This window comes from Sipha flava, unplaced genomic scaffold (genome assembly GCF_003268045.1).
Source record: "Sipha flava isolate LNK unplaced genomic scaffold, YSA_version1 0_pilon_pilon, whole genome shotgun sequence".
NCBI classification, from domain to species: domain Eukaryota; kingdom Metazoa; phylum Arthropoda; class Insecta; order Hemiptera; family Aphididae; genus Sipha; species Sipha flava.
The window spans coordinates 4,086,559-4,103,317 of NW_020271713.1; the positions used below are offsets into that span (position 1 = coordinate 4,086,559).

At 25.1% G+C, this 16,759-nt stretch overlaps 1 protein-coding gene across 1 annotated transcript in view; it reads left to right on the forward strand.

The window, feature by feature from the left end:
* Positions 1-1,531: 1,531 nt before the first annotated feature.
* The window catches only part of LOC112687265 (RNA pseudouridylate synthase domain-containing protein 2-like), a 403,559-nt gene continuing 388,331 nt past the window's right edge, over positions 1,532-16,759 (forward strand). Inside the window, exon 1 of the mRNA XM_025559920.1 lies at positions 1,532-1,981. The gene's annotated coding sequence lies outside the window, so the exon portion shown is untranslated. The remainder of the gene's footprint in view (positions 1,982-16,759) is intronic.

A 16,759-nucleotide genomic window follows, 5' to 3' on the forward strand; every position in this document is an offset into this window, starting at 1 on the left:
ATGGTGAAGTATAGTAAGTGTACAGTGTGAACAAATTTATAAAATATTTTTTGTAGTCATAGTATCGTACTATATTGTACTAATTTTCGTAAAATCAAAATGCGGATTAAAAACAGGTATATTATAAGATCTGTATTTTGCGCGGAGCCGGCGTAATATTTGCAGATAAAGTTTTCTAAAACACGGTTAAACGGTGCGGTAAAAAGAATCGTGTGCTTGTAACACGCGTATACGCACCTGCAGCAAGAGTTTATATTTAAAAATGTTATTTCGAGCTATTTTCCACGTCACGGCGCGTAGCATATTTCACTAATTGTTTCATATTTTCTCGGCGTGTTATAATATTTTTAAGTATACCCGTATACAATACACGACGATATCGTCACACAGTGTTTGCGTTTTTTTTTTTTTTCATTCAAAGGGAAATTGTATTTAAGATAACAGTTCGCCAATGTCGCGCGACGAAACGTGTCCGAGATGCGCAACGCGCTTACCTATATTTACGAATCGACGTCCTACCACACCGCACGAAACGCTATCCCAGCCATCAATCGTAACTACGATAATAATACAAAATAATAATGAATTAATATGCTGCAACAGTCGTAATCATAATAGTAATGAAATCAAGGCTCTTGACCGATAGCGTCGGCATATCTGTAATGAGAAATAAAATGTTTTCGAATAAATTATAAATTCTTTTTAAATAACTATGAAGTTAAATACAAAATTTTTTGTTGCATATTCCGAAGTTTAGATGTAATTATCATTTTTATTTTAGTTTTTAGTGATATTTCATGCGCACTTACATTAAATTGGTTGTCATTTAAAAATAAAAAATGTAAATAATGTATAAAATCATAAAATAATTATTATAAAAATAATCATTGTACTTGTTATATTAAATTTTTCACTAACGATAAAATTGTTTTGCTTATTTCAACATTATTGATGCATTTAAGTGCTAATGTGAATTTTTTGAGTGCGCATAACATTGCAATTTTCTAAAGCTACAAAGCTCTAATAATGATGAAATCCGAGTGACAACAAATTGTCGTCAAGTTGACTATACTTAAAATTAGTGACGTATTTTCAAATTGTGGGGGGGTGGGTTTAAAATGTTTCTAAAAAATAAGCAATTTTATAATATTGTAAAAAAATACATATAAGGTATGAATTAATAATTTTATTGTTCTACTATAATTACAAATTAAGTTAATTATAATAAAAATGGTAAACGTTTTCTTTTTTTTGTCAGTTAATTAATATTTTTTTCAGTTGTTATTGAGTAATTTTCATTATTGATAACATCGCTAAACCGTAACCATTTTTTTTTCGGAACATTGTAACCCAGGACTCCCCCTTCCCGAAAATATGCTACTGATTATAATATGCTGTACAGACATCGTTCTAACAGATATTTTGAGTTGTGCCGTCGCCGAGTGGCTCCTGTAATAAACACTAATAAACCTGAGGGCAACCGCTAGCCGGTTTGGCGCTCGGTATCGCGCACCGTCGCGGTCGTCGTCGGCAGAGCACCGAGCGCAGCGCACGACACATCGTCGTCGTCTTTCGGACACGGTCGCGCAGTTAGTTCGCCGCGTCTAGCCACGCGCCCAACACATCTCACGTTGGTATTACGCACGTCGGTTACCATTTTGCGCGGGCGAAACCATTACCGCAGTTCCGTTGCTGTCGACCGTGTTATTCGTTTTGCGAGCCCGTTTTTTTGGGGTTTTTACTCCGTCGTCGTCGTTGTATTGTTTTCGGTTCGTTTTCCGTATAACGAGATTTTTTCGGCTCTTTTTCTCGCGAATCTTTCGAACGCATTATTTCGTCCGCACTCGTCTCCCTATACGTATATTCTCGGTAACGCCTCGTCGTTTGAATTTGTGTTTTCCCCTCGTTTTCTTCTCGACCGGCTAGGCCGACCGATCGTCGCCACTGCAGCGGTCCACACACGTCTCGAGCAGCGCAAAAGGTAAGTGCGATTACTTACGTACATAAAATACATCGATCGATCATTATTCATCGGTTTTCGGATACGTTTTCGAACACGCAATGATTTATATGTGAACTATCCCTAACCCTATTTACTACTCTCCCTCCACGTAAAACATACGTCCAGGACACGGTTTGAATTGCAACAGTAGTTTGGCTCATTCCGATTTTCCAATTTCCCCTGCCCTACCCTCCGATGACCCTTCACTAGTCAAACACTCGTACGTTGTTTTCTTATGTTAAACGTTAACGGTGTTGTGTAGAACTGAACGTAAAACTAATTTGAAACTTTTTTTCTATCATAATTTCCCAAAACAAACGTTTTTCTTTCGCTCTTCTCTGTAACTCTTTGTTTTTTCCTCAAAAATAATTACAAATTGCGAATCGCTTACGTTTTTATTTTATTTTTTGCTATCATAGTAAGACATAGTTACCAAGTTACCAAAACGATGTATTACTGGAATTGAATCGCCTTTTAGATGATTTTTAGGATGGCTGATTTTTTTTTCATTTTGTTCAACCAATATTAAACTGTCACGTATATATCTAATACATGTATCATGCTTCTTAAAGATTTTACAACATTTATTTTGATTTTAAAATAAATTTACAACATTTCTACAATTACTTCGGCTTCAGCCGAATGACTTTAAATTTGCTAAAAATATAAATGTACAGTGATTTAATAAATTATACATATAATTTTTATGATTACATATATCTAGTATCTTTATGTAGACACGTAATAATATTGTCATTAGAAATATATAATTTTCGGAAGTAAACAATTTAAAACAATATGGTGCCTTTAAAGTTCAAATATTTGTTTACGACCAATTGCTATAATATGATTTTATATGGTGTTATGACAATTAGAATAATATAAATTAATATACCTACCCAATGCCAACAGTAGAGTCATTGGCGCCCTGGGAGAATAAACAAATATGAGCCCTTCCCTATCTAATTAGTAGTATTTTTATTTTAAATCGCTATCTGATGCTATTATTATCTAAAATTTTAATAAATAGTGATTATGAATATATATATATGTATATATATTATTAAATACATACCTATCATAATAAATAATAGTCAATGGAATGGATAGAATTGTAGGATTATACGCCTATATTTTTTTTTTAGTTTTAACATTATATCATTGAGACGTTCCCCTTTCAACAAGCGCCCTGGGCGTAGGCCTAGGTCTACCACTCCTAACGCCGACCCTGTACCTACCTAATATAAAACAAATGTTTTTATTATACTTCAATAGATATACGAATATACTATTTAGTCTATTGTAGTATAGTTTACAATTTAACTGTAACCTCACTTTAGCGTTAACTTGTTGTTTTAGCTGTTAGAAAACAATATTTCTAATACATTTTCAAATAGGTATTTAATGTATTTTAAATAAAAATGTTTAAAAAAAAGTTATCAAATCATTATTAGTTATTATAGAATTAAAGCTCTCCCAACATTAATGAATGATTGTTCAAGAATGATGTTCACCTATAGATAAATTATAGTTATTATTTAGTTATAATTCAGGATTATATTATATTATTATTCATTTAAATTAAATCCATCAAATTATTATCCAATATTGTTATCGACATTAATTTATAGGTAGGTACCTAATTATTGATTTAAATTATCTACACCTAAATATGGATTTACAATTGTCATATTTTGCCTTTAGTAACTTGGTAATAATTTTCATCAACATTTTATAAAATAATGGATTTTTATTTGTTTTTTTATTGCATTACGTTCTGCTGCCAATTATTTCCACTCAAATAATATGCAAAATAGCACGTATAAAATGTGATTCCTCTAGAATATTTTTTTTACACTAAAAAAGATTTTATAGTAAATTTATTGGAAATGTCACTTATTAATTTAATTAACAATTTTTCGAATCAAAAACTTCAATGCCTTATATACAGAGGTGCAACCTATAACATATATTTTGATAATGTTAATAATAATAAATATTTTCTATAACAAAAATAACTTTTAAGTTTTATAATTGTTAAAGTTTTAATACTTTTACTTTACATTAAAACGAATAAAGAAATTATATAATACTCGTACATCATAATATGTATGTAAAATATATGATGTATGCGGGGTGTTTCCTAAGTCGTGGGCAATTTTTTTGTTATAATATCGGGAAATAATCTTTCACTAACAAATTAATATCTAGAATACCTCTACCTACCTATGTCAAAATAATTCTTTAGACTTTTAAAATCTTAATTTTTTGAAAGTCACAATAAAAATTATAATTATAATTTGTAGATAGAATTTTTAACTAGGTATTAAAAATTACTAGAATTTTTTGTTATCGATTCCTTATTAAAGCTTGAAGATCAATAAAATAATCAAATAAATAAATATTAATGTCCATGCTTACAATAAATTGCATGGTAATTATAAATACTGAAAGTATTTGCTTCAATATAGATTAAAATATACGTATGCAAGTGTGTAGTAACATTATAACTGAAATCTGGTGTAAAACTACATAGACAATTTTTTTTTTAAATTTTTCTTCATTAGTTACTCCTTAGTATAAGTAATCTTTGTATATGTATACTTTAAAATTATTTTTAAGTAATTTTAGTATATAATATATATTTATATAGATTTGATTATCTTATTGTAAAGGATGAGATAAAAATTATATTTGTAAATAAAAATTTAAATATATTTCTTGATTTATTTCTGATTTGTGATTGTTGATTCCAATTTGTTTTAAATTTTTAAAGTAGTTTTTAGTTTTATAAAATTATACATTATATTATAATAAAATATCTATCTCGATTCAAATAGTTCGAAAATAAAATTTATTAGTTTATCTTGAATGTCATTAAGTGTAATTTTTAAAATATATTAATATTATTCTAACGGTTTTTTAGCATAATTACAAGCTATTACTTTGAACATGTAAAATTACTTAATTGCATACTTAGAAATTGTATTTTTTTAATTTTTTTTAAATATTGAGTTATTCCTCAGTGTCTCTGATACTATACTACCTATGATATTATAATATAATACATTAGGTGTCTATCATTTAATACAAAATACAGTTGGCGACATTTTTATTCAAACATATTACCGTTAGGAACATTTTTTCATAAGACAATACTTTTTTAAAAATTATGAGAAACAATGTTAAAATATATAAATAGAAAAACAAATAGTTTATTAGTATAAATAAATAAACAAAATCTTAGCCTAGAACGTTATTATATATGTAAAGTACGATTGGTTTAGAATTCAAAATTCATTATCAAATACACACAATGTTAATAAAATTGCGAATGAATATGAAAAAATAAAGGAAAGAATACATATAAATACTTTAAAAATAAAATACTCTATTATAAGCTTTTATTAAACATAAACTATTTGTTTATTTTATTTATATATTAATTTATGAGTATTAATTATTTAATAATTTACAATTTTTATTATTTTATTAATGTTAAAATATTACCATGAACTTAAGTGCTTTGGGTTAAAGGCGATTCTAATAAACATCAAACGTGTCTGTTTGTTATTTGAATTTAAAAGTAAAGTGAAAGCGGCAAATATAGCCTGCTGCTTAAAAATACACACGTTTGGCAATGCGTTTTAATAATATACACAAAACTTCACACCTGGCATACAAAAATTATTTTACTATTCAATTACTATTTTGATATCAATGAACCCGATAATTGGAAATTGGAAGGTTAGTATTTTAAATTATTCTCGAATAAATCACATAAAAATTATTTTTAGTGTTATAGAATAATGAAATATATTTTCACAAACTTTTAATGCGTATTTATAAAATTATAGTACAATTGTATATTGAAAAAGTATATATTTCATATTTATTTCATACAATTACTATAAACGTAAAGAGAATATACTGAAGTTGTTATATATAATCACATTAAATATTTGCCCCTTGACTAAGTATAATCGATTTAAGAACAATAATCATACAGTTTTTTGTGATAACGCTTTATTCTTATTTTGGACTGATGAAGATCAGAGAATATGTAAATTATTTTTATTATTTTTATGAATAAAAGTATATATATATTGATGATATTCATATACATATTTAAAATAGCACAATAACAACATGAATTTGATTTATAATTCGATGTTTATTAGTTAAAATTAAATATTGCCTACATCTGCTGAATAAATATGATGATTTTTAATAAAAGCTTAAAGCATGACTCTTATTCAAATATATGTTTAAAATTAGTTATTGATTTGTCAACTTGGCAAAAATTATTTTATATTATATTTAAGTATAATTTTATCAAATTCTTCTTTGATTATTATTAAAAATAAAAATTTTATAATCAGTTTTCAAGTATATAATTTTTACTTAGGGAGGTATAAATAATAAGAATAATCAAATTATGTAGAAAATAATCTAGTTGGTTTCCTTTGGGCTTAATTTTTAAAGATAAATATGTATAAAAATCAATTTTAAGAATAATAATAACAATAATGAAATAACAAATAGTGGACAATGAGTTGAACTATGATATTAATTTATAGACAATATATTATTGGATAATGCTTAACCATTTCAAAATGCACATGGTTTGTGACTGTGTATTTTCATAGGGTGAATTATACATATTAAATGGTATAGTCAGGAATTATGATAATATATATATGTATATTAAATGTTGAATTATGTCTGTATGCAGCAATTGCTTTTGTTATAGGTATAGTAACATAGGGTATTATAGGTCGAATTCTTCAAATACAGTACGCCGAACATAAAACGAATTATATAATTTGCCCCATACACTGAAAATTGTTTTGTATAAATCATAGTTTGATAGCCATTGTACGGAATAGTATAGCTCGGAACCGGACCAATCAATATTATGTAGGTGAATTCTATGCATTATGTATCGTATTTGTTTTATCACAGCTCTAGCTTTTTTTTCGAATAACCTGACACTGAACTTTAAATTCGAAACCGGTATTCTCAAACTTAAATAGTAATTTCAAAAATTTGATAATAATTAATGTCACTTTAAAAAATACAAATTTAACAGTTGTAGCAAATTAACATGTATAGATCATTAACATTTGCATTTTTGTGTAGAAAAAAAAAAATTAAGGTTTTTAGTAATAGATATCATTAGTCATAATTACTTTTCTTCTTTTTAATTATTTACTTAATAATAAACGCTACAGTATATTACTATTTTATTAATCACTATATAAATATCACACAGTAAATTATATTGTATATTATCAATTATATACAAGAAAACTTGTTTCAAAATAAATTATAGAACTTTAAATAATATTTTAAGATATTTACTTTTTCAAGTGTACTTTTAAATTCATATTCTGAAGGTAGTGAAATCTCACAATATATTGTCATTATTTTTTCTAATATAAACTTTAAATGCTTAAAAAAAACACTAAAAATGTAATATTTTACTTTACAAATTGTTGATTGGTAATGAATACATATGAGTATCCATGTATATAATATTTAAATTATTAAAAATAATATCTTTTAAAAATTAAACGTCTTTCCAATTTAGTTATAAAAATGATTATAATAATTGTGCACAGCGAAAGCACTGTTAAGGTGGAACTATATATATATATTTTCTTCCGAAGGTTAAATATATATTAATTGTAATAAGCTCGTAATTAGATCTTCTGTTAACCTCAACAGCATTATAGCTATTTTTTATAAATTTGTTATTTATTTATAATTTATTATATTTGTTGAATAAATATTTTTAATTTTTCATCAGTTGTCGAGTTACACTAAAACGTCCTTCAATTTACTTGTTCGTCGAACAGACCGTCAAAATTTATTTATAAATAAATTGGTATAGATACTAATATTTTGTATTATTTTACTTTGAAATTATTTGTTAAAAAAAAAAAAATGATTAAAATATTATTTATTTGTTCAATTATTCAATGCATTATATTAATATTTTCATTATTTTACTCCGAAGCTCCACAAATTTTGAATTATAAAAAAAATGCATTTTAATGTTTCTTAGAAAAATACATACGAACCTATAACTTAACTTTAAAAGTGTAAATTTCAATTGTTATGCATGCTCGCCGAAATTGTGTCCTATCAAAATTTGTTTTTGGTCTTGGTTTAAAATCTAGTAATCCCATTTTGATTTATCTAGTTGAATGTTACAATAAAATGTATACATAAAACTACTGTTGAAATGTACATTTACTTTTTAAAATTTCATGAAATTATTTTTAATAAATATTTAAAATCAAGTAATATATAGACTTGTGATAATATATAATATAATATGTATAACTTTTGCTTGGACAAATTGTTGTTGTAATAATGTACAGTCTGAATTAAATAAATAATTTCTATAAATGTTGATTTTAAAATACTTATATAGATAATATAACTGATTTTTTTGAAATATACTCAACTAGATTAGGTTTAACTATTTAACACATAATATTAAACAAAATAATTCCATAGTTATTAAGTAATTTAATAACACAAAATAAAAAAACTTTATTAATTAACAATAATAAGGGTTTCAAAACTTTCCCAAAACAAATAATTAAATTAAATAATATCAAATAATTGTAAAAACAAAGAAAAATGTTATTAAAATAAGCTGTATTATTTTGTAAAATTAAAAGTATAATTACGTTTATAATTTTTAAATTATTGATATGAATAATGACAAGTAATATTTCAAAATTTTATAGTAAATTCTATAGTACTTAAGTATTTATAGTCCTACTTAAATTTGTATATTTTTGATGTTTTATTTAAAAGAAATCAAATAATAATGTATTTTATTTCAATATGACAACTATTTTTAATTAATTTCTTGCAGTATAATTATGTGTATATTTACTTTACAGAAACAAAAATTAACAAATATTGCCTTGACACCTTTTTCACTGTGTATCTACTGATATTCAGCTACATTAAACGTTTGTTTTTCTACAATTAAAGTCAATCATAAGCAGCTTTAATTTTTTTTTTTTAAATTTTACTAATAGTAGGAAAAAAATCATCAATGATTTCTGTAATGATTCATGTGTTATTTCTTGTTTTGCTTCATTCCTCTTCAAGCGTATGTATAACACTCGATAGTCTACTTGGATAAACATCTTGTATCGCATATAACTAAAAACTATGTCATGAGTATATTTACACATGTTATATTAAACCAAAACCAGGAGGAGAAAAAAAAATTACAATAAAATTCTTCCGCTAAGCGCCCATTCCTACATTCGCATCTATGGTATTTGTATTCATACAATTTTTATAACCTATGCTGTTGAAATTTCGAACCAATTTGATTACACGCGTGGACCATTAAAAATCAAAATACTTCAGCGGTTTACTATAGAACAATGATAAATTATTTAATTAATAATAATTTTGTTAAAGTGCATATTAATGTATATTTCATTTGAATAATAAACGGTCACAGACGGACCTTAAATTATACAATACTGGACAATTTTACATTTCCAGAATGTTTTTTTTTTTTATTCTGAAGGCGCAAATAGTATTTATACATCGAATATCTTCCACATCAATACTCACCACTTGAAATTAAAAAAAACATTTCCCCCTCCCTAAATATATTTCCTACTTATTTTTATGAAAAACGCATTTTCTCCAAAAGGTTACGTAAGAAACTTCGATAAATTAAATAGTTATTAAGCTTTTGAAAATATTTTCATAATATAATTTTATATACATACACTTTCTACGTTATCGTTTTTTAGCAATACATCTTGTTTATTGAATATCTATGTTTGGCTTAAAAATAAAAAAACGAATAATATTGAAATGTTATTTTTCATGATTTATACATTTTATATTTATTTTAAATTATATGGAAGTTTAGCATATATAATAATAGTGTTTATTTGGGTTGAGTATTTAAAAATAAAATAATAATATGCAACGGCAATCTCCCGGATTTGTTAACCATACTCAGTATTTGTCTTTTTTATGCATGTGTTTCATTTGGATAAATAGAATGAAAATAATTGATTCAGTTGTTTAAGTATAAACGCTAAGTGTGTACGCTATAGTGATAATATTTTTGAAGTAACAAGCATCTGAAGAATGGAAAAAAAACAATTTTCAATATAATCATACTCATAGTGTTGCTTGTTAGGCACAACAAATAATATTATTTTTTTTATTAGAAACTAAGTTGGTTTATGCATTTAAAACTTTTTAGGCAGTATTCGAGATACTTACACACGTATAGTAATTTATATAAGTTTGAAACATAGAAGAATAAATGTTTCTTTTGTATGATATTTAATTAAATCTTAATCCTATGAATATGGTTGTAAATTTACCATTTGTTATTTCCGCCATCAAAGTAATATGTACTATCACATTACAGTAATTCTAGAAAGTTTCCCTCAAGTTTATTGATAAAGTCACTATACTCGTATAATATATAAAGTGTTAATAATATATTATGCGATGATTTACAATTTCTATCGTAAATTGTCAATTCATTTTTCACTATTCGTAGTATCTTAATAGCGTATTTGAGTGGGGAGGAGATGGGGGCAAACGCCTCTCCTCCTCCCGAGATTTTTTTAATAGGAAATAATTAATTTAACTAATGGGCATTTCATTGAAAAATAAAAATTCTGAAAAAAAATGCACGTATATTTTTCATTGCGGTACATACGAGTATGTCATCATATTAAGTAGGTGACATGCTACATGATTCGAAAACATGGAAAATAATATTCTTTAACTTGTGAAACTAACCCCCTCGTTACGTAGATCACTGGCCAATTAGTTCCCCTTAGATCATGTAGTCCCCGGTGACCGGGTATTAAAGTTGCAAATCACCTTTTATTATTTTTGATAACAGATTTCATCATGACCAATGTAATAACTATTGTACATAAATGACTACAAGTCGTTATAATGGTTGTGTTATGCATATAATATAATGTTGTTTATGTGGTTTTGTTCTTATATTTTGTTTTTTTATAATTAATAGTGTTAATTAATGTTTATAATTAATTAGTACTCTAATTTTGAGTATTGCTTTCATGTTTATCATTATTTGTGTCTCAACTCTCAGTAGGATATGTCTAATATAATGAACTAGTAGTTAGAACGCAAAGAAGTAAGAATATTACATTTATTACAATTGAGTATATGTATATGTATTTATTTGTATATTTACACTGTTTAAAATTTAGGACATGTTCTTGTGCTTAAATTACATTAAAAAAACACTTTTAATTCTTCTTTTTGTTTACTTTTGTTGCTTTTTTGTTACATTGAAAATATGGTTAAAATCTAAAATGGGAATAGAACGCTTAACTGGTTTGACTTCGCTAAATATATACCATACTATTTATATGTCAGTAAATTATGCTATAGATTTTCTACAATAAAAAAAAGAAATATGTTTTGAAAAAAATTTTTTTTATTATTTTATATAGGTACATAGGTGCAATATAAAATTCATTATGTCTAAGTAAGTTTGTGTGAGAGGTTGGGTAAACTTTTTTTTAAAATGGCTCATCCCCTTGAGATGAACTCTCAAATACACTACTGTAGTATCTCAATACATTGATTTTAGATATTTTCTTTTATCCCATTTGTGTAAAGATCTAAGTAGTATAAATATTGTAGACTCATGAGTCATGAAATAAAATTTAAATTGTTAATTATACGAGATAATGAGAATTAAGTATACTAAAACTTTTTGGATGTTTCCGAAAATATACAGTATTGTTTTTTAATACGAAGAGAAAAGAAAAGAGTTATATTATGACCAATTTTTCATGGGACTAAATGTTTCGAGGGTATGTGTATATGTATGTATTTGGATTATAGTGACATAACATTTTTTTAATATCAAGTAACAAATACAATTTAATCAGTGTACCTAAATGTTTGTTTTGCATAAATTAAAGGATGAAAGCCATCAAAAACGTCTTACCAAATATAAACATTATTATTATTTATTGTACTCTGGTAGAGATGTCATTAAAGTAGAAAATAACATTTGAAGATAAATATAATGCAATAAGTAAATTTGTCGTTTTTGAATGTAATATTACTGAAAAATTATCAAATATTTATGGTTTTATGCATTCGAAATTATTAGTTGATACAAATAAGTATTTTATTACTTTTTTGTTTCCAAGGAGGTTTTTTAATTGTTTTGCGGAAACTCTTTTTCTATTTTTTAGACTCTCGATATCACTTTACAAAAATCTACTATAAAATAATGATATATTTTCATATTGTTTTAACATTGTTCTTCTCTGATAACTTTGATTTTTACTATATGTTATAACTTTAGGATTGTGAATAATACTTTTTTTTCGATGATTGAACTACTAGTTCAAAAAATAAACGGAATAAATGATAACTAGTTGAAATTATTTTTGTTCTCGATCAATATGATGTGAATTATGATCAAGGATTGGTTATTTTTCAGAATGAAAGTTGAATTTAGCCAAGTAACTTACTCATAAAGTAACTTCTTAAACCTTTAAATAAAAATGATTGTAAAATTTTTATGATATTTTTGAGTTTTTTGGTCTTACATATTTTCTCATATTCTTTAGTGAATTATATATGGTTATGTATTGTTAGACCTTTTAAAGTTATTATTAAAAATACCAATGAATAATATTAGACATGTTAAAAATTAAATTATTTTTCTAATAAAATTTATTTAGAGACTTATTGGTTCATCACAGCTGCAGCCTTTATATTTTATATGACTAACTCTTAGTGTTTTATAAAACGTTTTACTTATTGAAGTAAATGCGTTGGTTTTGAAAACTCTTTGAGAACATAATGCGTAGAGACTGATTATTTTATGTGGGTTAATATTTTGAGATGACACTTTTCGTTTTCTTATTTTTTGTTTATATCTAAATTTTTTTTATTTTTTTTATGATAAATAAAATAAATTTGTTTGTTTTGAACAACATTGAAGTACATTAAGTACTATCGAATAATAATAATAATAATAATAATAATAATAATAATAATAATAATGATGATATATATTTGGGTACTTTAATAGTTAATGTTACTTAATTTACTTAATAAATAAAAATAAATAAAAGATTGAAAAACAGAGCCTTAAACAGTATATTTTTAATCAAACAATTTGCAAATGAGTAGAGTACAGTAAATTTTAATTTTCGTAGTATTTGTGTAATTTTTAACAATGAATTATATCAGATGACATTGAAAAGTACACACCCACGTACTCAATACCGAAATTTAATGATTATTATGCACGATGACAATCTAATGAAAAATTTTACTTGCACTCATACTTCCATAATCATTCCTTACATTGTATTCTCGTTGTTATCCTATAATTGGTGTTGTAAAATAACCTTATTTAATACTTATATAATGTTTGACAGTTGTACGCATGAGGTCAATCATATTATTTGTTATTATTGTTTCGTTATAGAATTTAAATTTTACTATAACTATTTTCACTGCTGTTATGGATTTCTTCGTGCACCTATCATTTGTGCACACTATTTATGTCATGATACATAAATAGTGATGTGAGTTTGTATTATATAGTGGTATAAAACTGTATTGTACAAGGTATTATACACATGGTATAATATTATTTTATACAAACAATAAAAAAAAAAAAAAAAAAATGAAATCGTTATTTTTAGTTATTTTTAGTAACTCAACTATTAATTTTTTAGTTGTACTTATAGAATGGATTTCCAATAAGGTACAGTATTATTATAAAAATTAAAAATTCAGGTGTTCAAAATGACTAAAATCAATCAGAGACGGATCTAGACCAAGATAACGGGGGAAGGGGGCGATTTTTAATGGACATACATGATATAGATAAAATTAAAATTATTAATTTTGATATCATCATTTAAACTACAACAGTGCGTATCTCAAAATTTGACAACACGAGTTTATTTTCAATATTAATAAAATAAGTGATTCTCAGCATTTAAACATCAGGGGAATTTTCTGTGCGAATTAAAATTAAATATCTAAATAAATTAATAATATTTAGAAATAATGTGGTTAAACAACACAATAAACAATATATTAATTAAACAATAAGCAAAAATCTGTATTGTTTAAGTTGAGATTGGTTAGGCTATTTTTTTCTTTTGTCTACTTTTTTAAATGTTTTGGCGATAATCTTAAACTACAAAGTGGCGCATTCGCATCACAATGAAATGTATCAGAATAGATATGATTATATTATTTGTTCGAAGCATGGAAACGTAAAAGAAATATTTAAAGCATCTTCAACTGTGAGATCAAATATGTTTATTTGTTTGAAGTGTTCTACAAAGCACTCTTCTACTATGTATAGAAATTGAAATTAATGTAAATTTGGATGGGTTAATCCTTATTTTGATTTTAAATTAATAAGCTCAGTTTCTGGTAAATTATTTGAATTTGTTATATAACTACTATAATAATACAGCCCTACATTCTACTAACGCTTTATAAATGTGGTGAAAAGGTATACTAAACAAATAACGCATTGTGACCGTCAGCTATTAATGCAATTTAGATAAACGATAGCTAACCTGTATATCTTAAACCGCGTAGTAGTATATAACTGTGATATCAGTATATCACCAAATTATAAATTTAAGTGATAACATAGTATCAGCATAAGTTTAGTATAAAAAAATAGCATAAGATTTCCCTATTTACCCTTGAATTAATTACGACAAAAATTAAAGTCTGCTACGGTGAACGGGGGGGGGGGATCACCCCATTCGCCCCCTCTGGATCCGCCCCTGAAATCAATTTATTTTACTAATATAGTATTCAAATATTGTAAATATATAGGTACAATGAGATAGTATATAACTATAAAAGTATTAAGTATAGTTTTATCTTTATTTCTATTTAAATAATATGTATTTTTATGTATTTAATACATACGTATGTATATCATAATTGCAAATCGATAGCATGACTCAATATTAATTTGGTGAATTTGGTGAATAACTCTTGTATTATGTGTTTTTTAATTTTTTCTAACTTTTTAGCCATTTTTTTCAATTATTCTATTTTAAAATAATTTATATTTCATAATTAATAATGGGGTGATAACCTTTATTAAATTCTTTATTATTTAAGATACTGCAAGGTTCTATACGGTATAATATAGGTAAAATACCGGTATAATACGGTATATAAAAAAAAATAAATAAAATACCGTATTTTAATATTTCTATATATAAATAATATATATGCGTGCACAGAAACCAACACGATGCACAAATGTACACAGTGAATATCACGAACTGTATATAAAAACACACTATGGCAATGCACGGTATTTAAATGTTGTTTGCATTTTTTTTTTTTTTTTTTTTTTTGTTTTTTTCAATCATTTTATTCCGATAGTATCCTTATACGTATTCAAAGTTTATTTTGAATCTGTTTTTTTTTTTTTTTGCTTTTTATTCTGCAAAATAATGATACTGAAAAAAATGAACGTTTACTTTTGATCTACGTATTATATTACTTTTAGTAAGTGAAAACTTTAAAAATATATTTTATGCATTTGTCTAGAGTAATTACATGAGTCTATGTACTCGTATATTACAACATTGTCTGATGTGCGATTAATATCAACGATTTATGCAATTTCAAGAAAATTATAATATTATATTATTACAAAACTACTTATAATTTATAATAAGTTATGAACTAACTCATATTTGTTGAATAATGTACTTCACATTCAATTATAAATTGATCAATAAAATAATTACGATGCGTTATTCTTTATAAACGGTCAACTGATACTTTTAATTTGATTTTTCGCATCATATTTATTATCTGTATATTTCGTGTTAAATATAATATCAAGGGAATTGCCTTGTAAAAAAGGTTTGAAAGTTATTTAATCAAAAAAAATTCTTTCAAATAATTTTAATATTATCAATATTGTCTTATATCTAAAAATAACTATTTATATAAAAACAAATTATATAAAACATTGTTTAAATTTTATATGCAACAACAATATTATCTTTACGTAGAAGAAACGTAATTACGGTGAATTTATAGGTATTTGAAATGGTTCATTTTACTGAAAGTATGAATGTTTTAGAAAGTTAGCTGTTGATAATTGTAATGTCTATTCTTTATTGTGTTAAAAAAAGTACGCAATAAGTTTGTCATGAGCTTTTATGAATGGCGACCATAATATAACGGTGGTTGTTGTTACAGATTATATCGACCGAATCATTATCTGAATACTTTTATTGCACTGTTATTTATTAACACGTAGATATTTGTTATTAAAAAAGTCAATTATCTTATTACGATCTGCATGAAAATGAAATATTCAAAAAAGTTTACATCGTAATATTGAATTACTTACAATATTATACTTGAATAGCATAGTTAGTGTTATTGCACGTATTTTTTTATTTTGAAGTACGGTTTTATCATGATTTACTTTACTATACACAAATATAAGTACTATATATATGAATGTATGCTGCTATAAGTGTTGTAAACATTATTATTTAAAAAATTATACATTTATTGTTTTGCGTTAAAAAGCAAACACATTTAAGTGAAAATACGGATAAAAATTATATGTAAAGTAAAATTAAAAAAAAAAAATTAATTATATTTATTGATTTTTATTTTTAATGGCTCTTATGAGACGATCCAAGGGAGAATACAAGA